The sequence below is a fragment of the Elaeis guineensis genome, chromosome 4 (genome assembly GCF_000442705.2).
Source record: "Elaeis guineensis isolate ETL-2024a chromosome 4, EG11, whole genome shotgun sequence".
NCBI lineage: Eukaryota > Viridiplantae > Streptophyta > Magnoliopsida > Arecales > Arecaceae > Elaeis > Elaeis guineensis.
This window is the reverse complement of record NC_025996.2, coordinates 70517516-70535078: the sequence shown is the minus strand read 5'-3', so window position 1 is coordinate 70535078 and position 17563 is coordinate 70517516.

Here is a 17563-nt window from a genome sequence, read left to right as displayed (position 1 = left end):
TCACCATCTATGTACTTATCTTAGACACCAAATTGATTGATAGCCTATTGACTTGGGCTCGAACTACTGAGCCGAATTAGATTTTAAGTTGATTGATAACGTATGGCTGTTAATCGATCTGACCAAACTACAACTACTTGAATTGGTCATGAGCACATTTGATCTCATCCTAACTAATATTTGATTTAGTTTGATCAATCACTCAAATTAGACCTAATTGAGCTACCCACACCCTGAACCCATGTGTTATGAAATTATCTTAGATCTTCAATTCTCAATTTTTAGATCTGTTTAATTTCATATCTTAATTCTTAATTAAGTTCATGGGTTAATTCAGATGTCTAAACAATTTAGATCAACATTGGATCACATACAAAATTTTATTCACAGAACTGAGTCAATTCATCCTGAATTTGAGTCGACTCATCACAGTGAGTCGACTCATCACAGTGAGTCGACTTAGTTCAGAGACTGAGTTGACTAACCTATGACGAATAGAAATCCTGTTAGCCACAGCTTGCACAATTGAGTTAGCTCATCTACAAATTGAGCTGACTCATCAAGATTTTAAGTCAACTCAACAAGGGCTGAGTCAACTTAGCAGGTGTGCCAGTAGTAGGTTTTAAAATGTTTCATGATTTTTCTAACGATTCATGCAAAATAAAAAGTTCTAATTTAGAAATTAAAATAATTTTAAAGTCTAAACAACTTAATTATGCATCAAAATCTATGATTTTTAGATCAACAGTTTTGTAGAAAATTAAGTTTTTCTTTTGCTGTTCTTCTTCGTGGGATGTAATCACACGGCACCTTTACACGTCATAAGAGAACCCAAAATTGATTGGGCAAGAGAGAGACTTTAATCCTTGTTTCCTCTTATGAATAAATAATCTAGTGATAAACTTATTTTGAGTACTTGACTACTCAGACTTTAAACTAGATCTACACATATATCTCATATATCAAAACAGATCTAGTCTAAAAGTATGCTTGCAATCAAATCTAAACTACTTTTAGATCTATCTAATCATGCTAAAAATTAGATCTAATCTAATATTATCAGATCCAATCACTACTTCAGATCACATCTAAATCAGATCTGATCCGATTTAGATCTATGATCCACAGAACCTGACTCTGATACTAGTTGAAGAATCGGATTGCGCACCGGATCGATTCGAATCAAAGGCAGTGAATTTCAAAAAAATTTTCATTGACTGACATGCAAGGCATAGATCTAAATCAGAAATATATAAATAAATCAGCATGCAAACATTAAGAAGGAAGGGTGAACACATCACCTTGCGAGGGTAGATGATCTCCACAATCCGATGATCCTGATTTCATTGAGGTCTATTGTTGAGCTGCACACATGTCCGACCTCTATAGGTATCTACTCGGACTTTTTTCTAGAACTCTTTCTCTAGATCTAACCTACTTTCTCCAAGGTGGATCTAATGGCTCTTGAGCAGCAATGAACTGATCTCTGGAATGGCTATTGAATTAACCTTTGATGCAGCCTTTCTCCTTCCTTCAGTTGGATGATGCCTGAACTCTTTCAAGCATATGGAGGATCAGCCCAACACCTTTGCGCGTGAAGCAAGGGAGCAGCCTAACACTTTTAGGCATGTGGATATGAGAGAGAGGTGGAGGTGGAGAAGCAACAGAGTTTTGGGTCTAATACTGATAAGATCCTGAATCCTTTGGAAGGGGTCCTTTTATAGACACAAAACCTTAATCCTCTCCAACCAATATAGAATGGCTCCCATTTGAAATCAAATTTTAGATGAGGCATCCCTTAGTCTCTCCACTAAATTTTCTTCATAAGAAAATTTTGAAGAAATCAAGAGGGCATGCACCTCATCCAAGTGATTTCTTCTTTAGGACATGCATAACAACCTATTTAAATTCAAGTAGATCCTATCCAAAAACCTGAGTTCAAATTTGAACACTTTAAATTTAAATGGTAACCTCCCTAACCTCTCATCCTTATCCATATGGGGCGCATAACTTTGGATCTCATCCAGAAGGGGCATGCATCCTTTCTCTCTCAAGAATGCATGGAGAAAAAGAAGGGAGGGGGCGCCAACACTTGGTGCCCTCCATCCTTATCCCTTATGGGTGTGCACCCTATTTGAAATCAAATTTCAAATGGGGCATACACCCCTTTTTTTGTGCATGGAGAATAATGAACAAAAGAGGAGGTGCGCTCCTCTCTTCTCCCATTCCTCATTTGATCATCTAACTATCAAATGGGCATGGGTCCAATGAAATTTGAATCAAATTCAAATTTGACTGAAGAAGATTAAATGCAACCAACTCTTGATGCCAAATTAAGAGCTCAAATAGATTAGACTGAACCCTATCTAATAGGGAACCCAATCCAGGAGAAACCTGGGACTAATCATATGCTAGCATGATTGCCTTAGACCTAATTGGACCAATTGAGTCCAATTAAACAATCCTAGACCAAAGTTCTTTATTGTGTGACCCCATAGATTCAATTCTGTATGGTAATAGGACATGTTGTGATCTCTATCAGCAACATCATCGAAACTCTTTTCGATAGATCAAAACTCTTTCTAATTCAGTCAATTAGAATTATTGGTCATCAAATAATTTTAACTGATCATATAACCCATCAGTGACATCTAGTAGTATGTAGTGGCAATCCATCAGAATTGAAAAAGAACCTCTAGGTGTAGTTACTGTGTGATCTGGTTCTTCTATCCTGAGTTTCGATGGAACCAAGATCAAGATAAACTTATCAAACCTCATCACTATCATATGATAAAATCAATCGATTTGAGTCCGATATAAAATTCAATAGAAACACTTTTCTATCTTTCATACTATCATGGCCATGGGCTTTAAGACTCAATCTCATGATCTTCATAGGACTATTCCTCTACTGAGGTTAATAGATCCCATTTTGGTGTAACTCAATTCCTACAATGAACATATTATAGCCAATATATACCTTAAAACTCTGTATGGCTAAAAGATCGAGTTATGGTGTAGTCAAACTATAGCACCCTCAAGGCTGATGCACCTCAGGTCAAAGAACTAAACACATAATCACAGTTATGAATATATCTCTGACGAGAAGATAGATATCTTTGTGACTGTTCGTGATTGGTCATGCTCAGTGCCCTTATTCTTAACAAGCACCTATACTTTCACTTCGATGTCTTCATACCATAGATTCAAGACTCATCTATCCGAAAGAAGCACTGTGATCATGCATCAATTTTTTAGATTGATCACGATCCCCGTGATGATTCTACGATCGAAAGTAATTTATGAGTTAACTATAATAATACATGTCTCAAATTCTCAACTCTTGAGAATATGTTATCATACTCATTAACCTAATGGACTATTCGTAGATATAATTAAATATAATGTGAATAGAAATAATCTAATTTTATTAATATCAGTCAATTTTATAAATTATGTCCTAAGAATATTTTACAAGTATCAGTCAATCTGACTTCTAGGATATATATCCAACAAACTTCTACTTGCACTAAAGCCAATTGGTTATAAATCTAAGTCCCATCTTCTCAAGGTGGATTTTAGTCTTTTGGTGGCTCAATTGCTTCGATAGTAGGTCAACCACATTATCCATAGTATTGACTCTCTTTACTTTAACGTATCCTTTTTTGAGGTAATTGCAGATGAGGTGGAATCACCACTCGATGTGCTTGAATTTTTGGTGAGACCTCGGCATTTTAACAAAGACTATGGCATTGTTGGTGTCACAATAGAGTGGGATGACATCTGATGGCATCATACCTAGCTCTGTAATAAATTTCTTGAACCAGAATGCCTCTTTACAGCTTTCGACGTGGTGATGTATTTTGCTTTCATGGTAGAGTCTGCAATCACAGTCTACTTGAAACTCTTCTAGCTGACAGTACCACTATTGCACAAAAAAAATATTTTTTGATATCTATTTTCGATTATCAGTATCAGACATAAAGTCTAAATAAGTATACCCTTGCATTTTAAGTTTTCTATTCTCAAAGATAAAAAATATATCCTTAGTCCTTCTCAAGTACTTAAGGATATATTTCACAGAAGTCCAGTGCTCTTCATCTAGATTCAACTAATATCTACTTGTGATACTCACAGCATGGGCGATATCAGATCACATGCAAAGTATGATGTACATGAAGCTCCCTATGGCCGAGGCATAAGGAATCTTGCTCATGCGTTCAATCTCTTCCAGTGTGTTGGGGCACATTTTCTTGGAGAGATGAATATCATGTCTGACTAGCCCTCTCTTGGAGTTCTCCATGCTGAATCTCTTCAACACCTCCTCAATGTATATCTTCTATGATAATCCTAGCATCCTCCTAGATCTATCTTTATAGACCTTAATCCTCAAAATGAAGGATGCCTCCCATAGGTCTTTCATGAAAAATTTTTTAAACAACCAAACTTTGATCGTGGTTAACATAGAAATATAATTCTTAATTAGGAGGATGTCTTCCATGTATGATATGAGGAACGTGACAGTGCTCCCACTAATCTTTTTGAAGACACATGGTTCCTCCTCATTCTTGATGAAACCAAATGATTTAATTACATCATTGAAACGAGCATTCCAACTTCGAGATGCTTGCTTGAGTCTATAAATAGATCTTTATAGTTTATAACTTCGTGATCATTATCACTAAAAATAAAATTAAGCGGCTATTCCATATAGATATCTTCCTCAAGATATCTATTCAAGAATGCCATTTTCACATCCATTTGCTATATTTCATAGTTGAAATATGCTGCAATGACAAGCAGTGTGCAGATGGACTTAAGCATGGCCACAGGTGAGAAGGTATCCTAATAGTCAATGCCTTCGTGCTGAATATACTCTTTTACCACGAGCCTAGCTTTAAAGGTCTCTACCTTTCCATCTACACCTATCTTTTTCTTAAAGATCCATTTATACCCAATAGGTATAATATCTTCAGGTTGATCTACTAAGGTCCAGACTTGATTTGAGTACATTGAGTCAATTTCTGACTTCATTACCTTTAACCATTTTTCAAAGTCGATATCTGATATCACCTCATTATAGGTTTTGCGATCATCTGCATGTACTTTATTTTTTGTGAGAAATATTTTCTCTACATCCTATTGATGCGAGATAATCCTAAAAAGAAAATCAATCCTAATAATCAAGCTTTCTTCTGTTCATCAACAACAAATCATGTCCGGCCAGGGGCTCATTATTCCCAGGACAGACAGTATAGTTGCCTATACTCTGCTCAGGAGGCGTGATTGATTGATACGAGACTAAAGCGAGATCAATCTAAATGATACAGACGAATGCCATTCGAGAGATCAGTAAATAATTAGTAATAGAAAATTTTATAAACAGATAACAGAAATTAAACATGCTCACGAGTAAATGCAAAAAAGAAATAAGAATGGAACGAGAGAAAATAAAATATTAAACCCGTGAGAAAATCCAAGAAGATGATAAGAATCTGGATTGTGGTAGTTAAGAAACTACTCTGATTAAGGCTCTTAATCTTTTAACCAAACAGATCCATCGATAAAGAACTAGGTCTTTACCAACATCGGATTAAAAAAAAAATCAAAGATCAACTGTTAAGGAACGAAGGTCCTTGACAGCATATGATCTGTAAAATAAGAAATCACTCCTTCTCTCCACACGACAGATGAAAATTCTGGAGGAGACAGATCTTCTCTTGACGGAATAGGCTTGCGTGGGTAGATGGTGGAGTCGATCAGAGTCACAGGAATACTGAATCTTAGGTAGAAGGAATAGGATAGAAAGTGGGCCTCACACCCTCCCCTTATGGGGCGATTTTGGGTCTCACACCTTCTCCCTCTCGGAGCGATTGACATAAGTATTTGTGGAGTTTATAAAATCATTTATTGTTTTTTTCATGAAAGATACAAAAATTTATGTAGGACTCTAAGGGTCCTGTTTGTTTAGGAATCTCTTATCTTTACAAGGAAGAAATCAACCCTCCATAAAAAAGTAAAGCATCATAATCTACCATAGGAAAGAAATCAGCCTTCAACAAAATAAGTAAGTAGCCAAGAACTCTTAAGAAATTCTAAGGAAGAAATGGAACTCCATGTGGGTGCTTGATGCTTGACACAACTTGACATGAGCACGGCACATGCTGGCATGCATATTTCTTCTCTTGGCATATGGAGAGTGGTGGCTCCAAAGGTGACGTGGACAAATTCAAGTATGGCCTTAAATCATGTTGTCGATTTTTGATGGCTCTGGTGTCCGCACCAATTCTCCCGGGGTGGGAAAAACTCGACCCTGTCGAGTGTGGGTCGATTCCACTCTGGTGACGCTCAAGTAGATCAGGATCAATGCATTGCAGCTCTTCTCGAGTGATCCAGGTATCTTCAGACTCCGATCGACCTCACCATCTGATCAGATACCGCTGATAGCCTCGACTCTGGGTGGAAAAGATCTGCTCATCCAAAATTCTCTCAATCTGATCGTGTTTTGCTGACATTTTGGCTGGTGGACACTTAGGGATAGGTTCATTCTCAAAGGTTGGTTCAGGCTCAAATGGCTCACTAGGTATCCGAGTTGGTTTTTTATAGGCAACAAGATCTGTAATGTTAAAAGTAGAGCTAATTCCAAAATCAGAAGGTAGGTCCACAACATACGCATTTGATCCGATTTTCTTTATGATCTTAAATGGATCTGCTCCTCGGGCATGTAACTTCTTCACGGTTCTGGGGGGAAACCGTTCAGGCCTCAATCGAACCATCACATAGTCTCCCTCTGCAAACTCTTGAACACGTCGATGAGAATCTGCATTCTGTTTATAAACTTTATTACTCATACTAATTTTTTTTACTGATCTCTTTATGCAGACTCTTGACATGCTGTGCAAATAACTCTGCAGATTCAAAAATCCTAGCATGCATGGGTAGTGGGATGAGGTCTATTGGTTTTCTAGGTTGATATCCATGAAAACTCCGCACGTCATGCACACTCTTGGGCACCGGCCACTTAACTATTGCTCTAATCTTTTCAGGATCAGCAGATACACCATTGGAGGTAACAACAAAACCTAAAAAGATGATATGATCTGTCATAAAAGCGCACTTCTTAGGATTAGCATACAAGCTTTCTGTTTTAAGAACTTGACACACTCTTTGGAGGTGATCTAAATGGTCTTCCCTAGTTCGACTATAGATCAAAATGTTATCAAAATATATGACTACAAATACTCCTATAAATGGTCGTAGTACTTGGGTCATCAACCTCATGAAGGTACTAGGGGCATTAGATAATCCAAATGGCATCACCATCCACTCATATAAACCATTTTTTGTCTTGAAAGCAGTTTTTCACTCATCTCCCAGTCTAATCCTTACTTGATGGTAACCACTCTTAAGATCGATCTTAGAAAAGATAGTGGATCCGGCCATCATATTTAACATGTCATCTAATCTAGGGATGAAAAAGCGGTACTTAATGGTGATCTTATTAATGGCACGGCTATCTATGCACATCCTCCATGTACCATCCTTCTTTGGAGTCAGTAGTGCAGGAACTGCGCAAGGACTCAAACTCTCCATCATAAATTCTTTTTTTATCAGCTCTCCAACTTGTCTTTGTAGCTCGACATGCTCATTAGGGTTCAACCTATAGTGGGGCAAGTTGGGTAGGGTAGATCCAGGAACTAAATCAATGGCATGTTGAATGTTTCTCATAGGCGGTAAGTAATTTGGAAGATCCTCAAGAAAGACATCATGAAACTCAGTAAGAAGGCTAGCTACTTCCTTAGGATAATCCACCTTAGAATCCTCATGAACTTCTCTAGCAACAAGCATCCAAACTGGTGATCCTTCACTTATGGTCGTCTCTAATTCTTTAGCACCTATCAGATTGAGGCTTTTCTTCTTAAGATTTTCTTTTGGTCCATCGCCTATCTTTCTATTAGTAGCCTTAGGTGGGGAAGGATTAATCGTGATCTTTTTACCCTGATGAGTAAAGCTACAGGAGTTGGTACGGCCATAAATCGTAACATCATTGTCGAATAGCCAAGGCCGACATAATATGATACTTTCGATTTCTATGGGTAAGACATCGCACCACACATGATCCTGATAGAAATGAAGCTGGATGGGCACACGGCATCTAAATTTAATGGGAATAGAGGAGGAATCAATCCAAGACACATGGTATGGACTGGGATGATCTAAGGAGTTAATCCTAATCGCTTAACCGTGTCGGTGGAGATGGCGTTGATACAGCTACCGCTATCAATGATCACCTTACAAATTTTATCGCCAAATTTTATGAAGGTATGGAAAATAGAGGTCCTACGCCAGTCTTCACTTTCCTTAGTTTGGGCTAGGACGTACCTAACGACTTCAAGCCTAAGGTCTGACTCAGGTGTGGCATAACCTAGGATGTCCTCAGTATTCTCAAATTGCTCGGCTAAATCTGGATCAGCTTCATAAACTTTCTCCTCAATATTTTTTAGAGTTTCTCCTTCTAATTCTTCTACGAATAATGATCAGTTGGGGTATTGTGCAGCAAAGTGACCGTAACCATGGCACTTGAAGCAATGAGATCGAGAACTACTTCCTTTTGATAACTCTCCTATAGCTCCTTTTTCTTTATCTTCTTTTCTCCCAATAGGATTTGTAAGTGGAGGTCCGTTATCAGGAGTTTGATTAATATTAGGTCTCGATCCAGAAGGGGTTACTTGATTGGGTTCAGGATGATGGGGAGTCGAATATCTAAAAAATCTTTCAAAATCTAAGGCAATTTGATAAGCTTATTCCAACATGGTTACCTCTCACAGAAAGAGCTCACACTGAATATCCTCTCGTAATCCAGCTCTAAATCTAGATAAGGTAACAACTCTATCTTCGGCTACTCCACATCTCATGAGGTATTCATCAAATCTCGTGATATACTCGATGACTGATCTATTTCCTTGAGTAAGCCTCTGCCATTGATCTAAAAGTTTTTGTTGGTAAGAGGTGGGGAGGTACTTCTCTCTGAGTTTTTCTTTCATCTCATCCCAGGTTTCTATCAGATCTTGTCTTCTCTGATTGAGAAGACGCTCAACACTTTCCCAATAAAGTCGGGCTTGCCTCACCAATTTCATCCTAGCAAACCTAACTCTCCTTGCTTCAGACATTTCGTACCATCCAAAATAGTGGTCCATACCTGATTTCCAATCTAGGTACTCTCTCGGATCTAGACAACCATCAAAACTTGGAGCTTCAACTTTCACATTCCTAAGAATATGCTCATCTTGATCGAACTGGTTATGGTGCGGGCGTGCCCCTATAGGTCGATCAAGTTCTAGATTCCTACCTCTTTGTCCTATAGGTAGTCGGGAAGACTCAGGTTCAGGTTGTTTCTGCCTAGCTTCTTCTAATACCACTATTCTTTTATCCATGGCTTTCATAAAATTTTTCATGTCATCAAACTTTTCAGTCAGAGCATTAATGATGGCTGCTATATTGGGATCCATATTGGTGTTGGGTGGGGAAGTAGGATATTGGTACCAGATACCTGATCTAGTGGTCATGCAACTCTAAGATGCAGAAATAAGGTGTAATAAAAATTAAAATGCTTGCAAGTAAAGTACGAAATTTAGAGTACGAAAATTTAACTTGCAAAAATTTAAATTGCTGAATTTAAACTAAAATCCTAATCAACCTGCTCTGATACCAAATTGATGCGGGATGATCCTAAAAAGAAAATCAATCCTAATAATCAAGCTCTCTTCTGTTCATCAACAATAAATCACGTCCGGCCAGGGGCTCATTATTCCCAGGACAGACAGTATAGTTGCCTATACTCTGCTCAGGAGGCGTGATTGATTGATACGAGACTAAAGCGAGATCAATCTAAATGATACAGACGAATGCCATTTGAGAGATCAATAAATAATTAGTAATAGAAAATTTCATAAACAGATAGCAGAAATTAAACACGCTCACGAGTAAATGCAAAAAAAAAATAAGAATGGAACGAGAGAAAATAAAACATTAAATCCGTGAGAAAATCCAAGAAGATGATAAGAATCCGGATCGTGGTAGTTAAGAAACTACTCTGATTAGGGCTCTTAATCTTTTAACCAAACAGATCCATCGATAAATAACTAGGTCTTTACCAACATCGGATTAAAAAAAAAATCAAAGATCAACTGTTAAGGAACGAAAGTCTTTGACAGCATATGATCTGTAGAATAAGAAATCACTCCTTCTCTCAGCATGACAGATAAAAATTCTGGAGGAGACAGATCTTCTCTTGACGGAATAGGCTTGTGTGGGTAGATGGTGGAGTCGATCAGAGTCGTAGAAATACTGAATCTTAGGTAGAAGGAATAGGATAGAAAGTGGGCCTCACACCCTCCCCTTGTGGGGCGATTTTGGGTCTCACACCCTCTCCCTCTCGGAGCGATTGACACAAGTATTTGTGGAGTTTGTAAAATCATTCATTATTTTTTTCATGAAAGATACAAGGATTTATATAGGACTCTAAGGGTCCTGTTTGTTTAGGAATCTCTTATCTTTACAAGGAAGAAATCAACCCTCCACAAAAAAGTAAAGCATTATAATCTACCATAGAAAAAAAATCAGCCTTCAACAAAATAAGTAGCCAAGAATTCTTAAGAAATTTTAAGGAAGAAATGGAACTCCATGTGGGTGCTTGATGCTTGACACAACTTAGCATGAGCACGGCACATGCTGGCATGCATATTTCTTCTCTTGGCATGTGGAGAGTGGTGGCTCCAAAGGTGACGTGGACAAATCCAAGTATGGCCTTAAATTATGTTGCCAATTTTTGATGGCTCTGGTGTCCGCACCACCTATGAGATAATACCTAAGTACCTCTTAGGAGGATAAAAAATTCTACTGGACTTACAAGGTGGAGGAGGAGGAAGTGTGTGGATCGACTCAGACTAAATTAGTTCCTTAGGTTCCAAGGCTCGCTGTGCTTCAGAGACTTTCTCTTTGAGCCTAATTTATCTTCCCATGCCTCCATCTTGAATAAACTATTTTCAAGAAAGACTGCATGTAGACTCGCAATCATATTATGGTCTTCTGGAAGATAGAAATAATATCCTAAAGACTTCTTAGGATATCCAATAAAATGAGCTCTAAGAGATCTAGTTTCTAACTTATCCATCTGTTGTTGTTTTACATGGGCCGGACAACTCCAAATCTTGAGGTGACTCAAACTCGATTTCTTACCATGTCATATCTATATGGTGTGGTAGGAATGATTTTAGATGAAACCCTATTCAGTATATAAATGGCCATTAAAAGATAATGTCTCCATAGTACTTGAGAAGGACTAAGGATTTGTTCTTAATTTTTGATGGAGGAGCTGAAAATAGAAGGATACACTGATTTGGACTTCATGTCTGATATCGATGATAGAAGGTCTACATTGGAATGTATTTTTCTATATAATGGAGGATCAATCAGCTGAAAAAATTTCAAATAGTCGATCATTACAGATTCGACCATGAAAGTCAAGTACATCGCCACTTCTAAAGCTACTAAAAAAATATTCTGATTCAAAAAGTTTGTTGTGAAGCTGGATGTGATACCATCAGATGTCATTGCACTGTACTGCGATAACAATAGTACCGTAGCCTTCGCTAAGGAGTCCAAATCTCATTAGAAGTCCAAGCATATAGAGTGGCGATTTCACATCATACGTGAATACTTCGAGAAGAAGTTCATCGAGGTACAGAGAGTTGATTTCATGCAGAATGTGGCAGATCCACTGATCAAGCCTCTCGCCAGCAGAAGACCAAAGCTTACCATAAGAAGATGGGTCTTAGGTATATAGCCAATTGATTTTAGGTTAAGTGAAAGTTTGTTAGATGTGTGCCCTAGAAGTCAATTGTTAGCTGATATATTTTATAATTTCAGAATATGTATTTATATTTATAAAATATTTATTATTAATAAAAAATAATTTTTATTTTTAATTATATTTTATATGTCCATAATTTATCCTAGAGATTAATAGATAATTTTGTATATTCTCAAGTTATTGAGAATTTAACACATACATTATTGGTTAATTTTTAAATACTTCAGATCAGAGGATCATCATGGAGGATAGTGATCGATTTAGTTAGGTCGGTGCATGGATCACCTCCCTTCCAGATAGATGTGTCTTGAGTCTGTAGTATGGGGATACTGGAGTGAGAGTATAGGTGATTGTTAGAGAATAACTTACACTGAGCGTGACCAACATGAGAAATCACTAGGATGTCTACTCACTTGTCAGTAGTCTTCTCGATGCTATAGTGGTGTGAGTGGTCCTTTGACCTACAGTACATCAGTTATTTATAGTGAGGCTACTATAGTTTGACTTCACGTTCACTTGATCCCTAGCCATTTGGGTCCTTACTGTGTATGTTAGCTACAGTGGATTCTGATTCGTTATTAGAAGTAGGATGCACTTAGATCGAATCTATCGATCATGATAGAAAAAGAGAAGTCCTATGCGATTCACAAGACTTAGTTCAGAAAGTCTTTGACCAAAATAAGTGTGAATACTGAAAAAAAATTTTCACGGGATTCACAAGTACACTCGAGTCGAGCCAATCTGCACTACAAGAAAACAGCCTTTTTGTGATGGAATTATTTACAATAAAAATATTTTTATCATGAATAATTCTATTTACGATGAAAAAGATATTCATCATAAATAATTTATTATTTATGATGAATAAAATTTTTCATCACAAATAATCATAAATCAACGATGAAATTTTTTTTTATCTTAAATATAAATTATTTACGATGAATATTTTTATTATAAATAATATATCATTTATTTTAATTTTAAATTTTTAAATATTAGTGATAAAAATATTTTTATCATAAATAATTTAGGTATTTATGATAAAAAAGTACTTTTCATCATCAATAAGTTTATTTACAATGCAAATATTATCATCACCAATATTTGAAAAAAAATCAAAATTTAAAAAATTTAAAAATTATTGATTATTTACTATAAAATTTTTTTATCATAATTAATTAAATTCTATCATCAATACCTAATTATTTATAATAAAAATATTTCATCACTAATATTTAAAAAATTAAAAATTAAAAAAAAATCAAAAGTTACTTATTATTTATGATGAAAATTTTTCATCATAAGTAATAAAGTGTTTACGTTGAAAAAAAATTTACATCATAAATACTTAATTATTTACAATAAAAATATTTTTATCATTAATATTTAAAAAATTAAAAATTAAAAAAATCATAAAATTTAAATTTTTGATTTTATGTAAGATAACTGCATCTATTTTTTATAGCAGCTGTATACATCTTCATCTTTTTACATGATAAAAAAGTAAATATGAGTTATGATCCAGATCAAATTTTTTGTATGAAAAATCATATGAAAGTGAATGATATTCGCAGAGTAGAATGAATAGACTTTTTGAATGAAATGAGCTATACATTTATTTACAATATAAAATTTATCTGTTCATCACTGTCACTATTACTAATAATATCAATGAATCTTTTTGATGAAGTGTCTATCTTAAGTTACATGAAAGGAGCATCTTTCCATACAGAAACCATATAGTTAAGCAGCGTATTCTAGCATGACTTCCATGATCTCGAAGGGTACCATGCTTCCTACATCGATCAACGCTCAAATATATCTCTATAAGTGTTCTAATCATAAGAAGACAAACAATACTAACACTCAACTTCCTAGCAATGCAAAGCATAAATATGAGCTTGTGTTTTATAATACAACTTGCACTATCCGCAGGTCTGCTTTGATTTTGATTAATTGCTCTTTGATGCTCATACAATTCCTTTTGAATATCTTAAGCTCGATCCTCACATGCAATATACGAGCTTTTGGACCTCTAACTTCCTATCCTTACCTTATCCTTCAAATTTTAATCTTGATAGATTTCTCTCGCAACCTCAAAATCATCACGATATTCTCATACTCTGACTTCTGAAATGAAGACTCCAAGAAGAAGACGAGCTCTTTGAAGATCGAAGACCTCAAAGTTATCGATCTCCCAAAGTATCCATTTTATTGTGCAAGATGAAGAGCTATTGTTATAACCATTATTAGCGATGTAAATTAAATTTTTTATTGAAATTATATTTTTTATGTAATTTTTTTTGAAAAAATTTTTTTTGGAAGAAAAATTATAAATTAATTATTTATATAATTTTTTTTTGATTAATAAAAAATTAATTTTTGATAAAATTATTTTGAAAAATTTTTTTAGACCAAAAATTTTTTAGATTAAAGAAAATTAACTTTATTTTTTATCATGAATATTTTTTTAATGTCATTCTTTTGTTAAATTTTTTGGATGGAAAAAAATCCAAAATTATTTTTTAATGAAATTATTATTGAAAATATTTTTTTAGATTGAAAAAATTTGGAAGAATTTTTTTTTTAATTATTAATGATGTAAACTAAATTTTAATTGCAAATAGTCTTTAAATTTTTTTTAAAAAAATTATTTACAATGTAAATTTATTTTTCATCGATAATCATGTTTTAAAAATATTATTTTAATTAATTTTTATGAAGAAAAAAAATTGTTAATGAATTTTTTTTATTATTGATGAAAAATATTTTCATCAGAAAAACTATTTTAAAAATATATTTTTTAATTTTTTGAAGAAAAAATTGTTAGAGAAAATTTTTTTTTTTGGACAGTATTTATTAGTGATGGAAACTATAGTTTCATTGCTAATACCCTTATTAATGACATATATTTTTATTTTCATCACCATTAATTTATTTCATGAATTTTTTGGGCAAAATTTTTTAGAAAATTTTTTTTTAGTGAAGAATTTTTGACAGACCTTATTGGCAACAAAAATTATTTTTTATTATGAATAAGGATATTAGCGATAAAAATTTTCATTGCTAATAGTTCTTCATTTATTACATGTCAAGTCGATGTCGCGTCCCTTTTGAACTCTCCCCCCTCTCCCTCTCCCTCTCCCCCTCCCCTCCCCCCATGAAACCCTCTCCCTCTCCCTCTCCGAGCTCTCCCCCCCTTTCTTCCCATCAGCGACCACATCTCCACCATCGCTGCCGTCGTTGCCGTCCACCATCGTTGTCATTGCCGTTGCCGTGGGCTTCTCTGCTGCCACCGTTGCCGTTCGTCGAAGGTAAGGCCTCTCCCTCTCCCTCTCTTTAATCATCGCTTTCCACCCACCTTTTTTTTTTAGTTGATCGAGCCACCGGCGAGCGACGTCCGGTGCCCCCACCAGCACGTGCCGGTGGCTGCCATAGTACGGAGCCACTGGTGGGGGGAAGGGGGAGGGGATCCAGGGGCGGAGGGAGTTGCAGGGGTAGGGGTGGGTGGTCGGGGGTGACACGGGGGCCAGGGGGTCAGAGGGCGGAGGGGGTGGCACGATAGGTGGAGGGGGTTGTAGGGGGCTGGGAGGCTATGAAGGAACCAGATCTAGGGTTTCAGGGTTAGATCTTGAAATTTTTTCAAGATCATGCAGCGAAAGATTAAAATAAATCAAAATTTATTTTATAAAATTAGAGAATCTCTAGATCTAAGATCTTATTACATGATTATTACATGGTATTAAATTAGAAATTAAAACATATAGAGAATGAACTACATGTTGATCATATCAACATGTTTCTATGCTACATCTGATGTATGTAATAAACAATAGATCAGATCTATTACCTTACAAGTTAGACATTCTAACCTTGCTGATCCGGACTTGAGGATGATGTTGCGAGCCACACACATGTCCGACCTCTAGGAGTCATCCACACGAGCCCACGAATCTCGATCAGAAGTCTTACTCCAAGAAATCAGCACAGTATGCTAGTACTGCGCTGATCCTTCTTCAATGATTGATCAAGTGCCTTCTTCTTTTTAATTTGGACTCTTCCAAAGATGAAAAGTAGGAGAAGTTTTAGATCTGAGATACTCTCAGAAAACTTAAGATGGAGGAAGGGAAGAGATGAACACAACAACCCTAGAAGAAGAACCTCTTCTTCTTCTCTTTGCTCTCTCTCTAGACACCCTATCTTATGTCTATTATATCTCCACACTCCAACTTTTTTTCTCTCTAATTTTGGACTCCCCAAAGGTCTCTCTTTGATCTATTTTTCATAAAAATTTCATGAAGAAATTCATTTTATATAGAGAGATATGATGGAGTCCCTGTCTAGGTTAAATACCTAGTCAAGGTTTATCCAAACATGGCAAGATAAGGGGCGCCCAACTCTTGGTCCCCCCTCCTTCTTTTTGTGTGTGGACCAACAGCAAAGGATGCCTATCAAGTGCCATAAAAGTCACAAAAATCTCAAAAAAAATCTGGGTAAAATTGGTGCAAAAAGAAAAGAGTTTTGGATTTCTAAAACTCTATCTCATAGAATTTGAAATCCAAACTTATTCCTACTTTGATTTGATCCACAACCATCTTCCATGTAAGAAAGAAGAGAGAAAACCTTTTGGGCATGGTGAAGACCTAGGAGAGGATTTTTGTCACACAAAATAAGAGGGAATTGGCATGGAATAAGAGAGAGGGCATGGGGGGCTTATGTGGCGCAAGGTAGAGTCCTAGTTTTACTAGGATTCTATCTTATGACTTGTTTTAATTTGGTTTCTCAAACTAAATCAAACCAAAATTAGATTAACCCAATTAAAATAGATCTTAACTCAATTAAAAACCTAATTTAATCAGATTAAACTATATTTAAATCTGTTCTAATTTTTTAATCAAATTAGAAATTAGGTTGACCCAAGTCCTAATTGAACTAGGACTAGTTTTTCCTTGCACTTGGCTTATCCAATAAACTAATTGAACTTGATCCAATCAAGCCCAATCTAAATCTAATTAAATTATATTCAATTAGACTTAATCTCAGTCTATTGGCTTAATCAAATTAAGTCAATTAGTAATCGAATTGCTAATCGATCCTCCTGCAACACTTGCACTAGGTTAAATGTCAATCGTATGGATCGTTTAACCCTAGAATGATTCTTAATCATTGATTAACCATCCGATCAGATTGTGAACTCTAATGTGTCTGACCTCATAGGTCCGAACCTAAATTGATAGTATAGGAATAAATTTCTGTATCAATCGAAATGACCATCTAGCAACGGTACCCGACAGTCGGATAGGTCGAATGTGTAGAACAACATCCTTAGAACCCATGCAGACATAGTTTCTATATAATTCATCTCCTTGACCAAAATGATCATAGGACACCTCAGAGTTTCACTGTCAACTCTGATTAGGTTGTCCACATTGTATTTCAAAATATCAAATCCATCTGATAGATTACTCTGATCAAGATTTTGCTAAATTAAAATACAGCGACTCATTCTTCTCCAACTCTTGGAGTGGTCAATCCCATCTCGATCATACTCTGACTTTGCAAGTACTTGACTGTGTCCAAAAGCTTTCCGTCATTAAATTAGAAATTCAGTTAGTCCAGTACCAAAGCACAATGAGTTGCTTGCAAGTCACTAAGGCGATCTCAGGTCTAAGGGATACTTATACCTATATC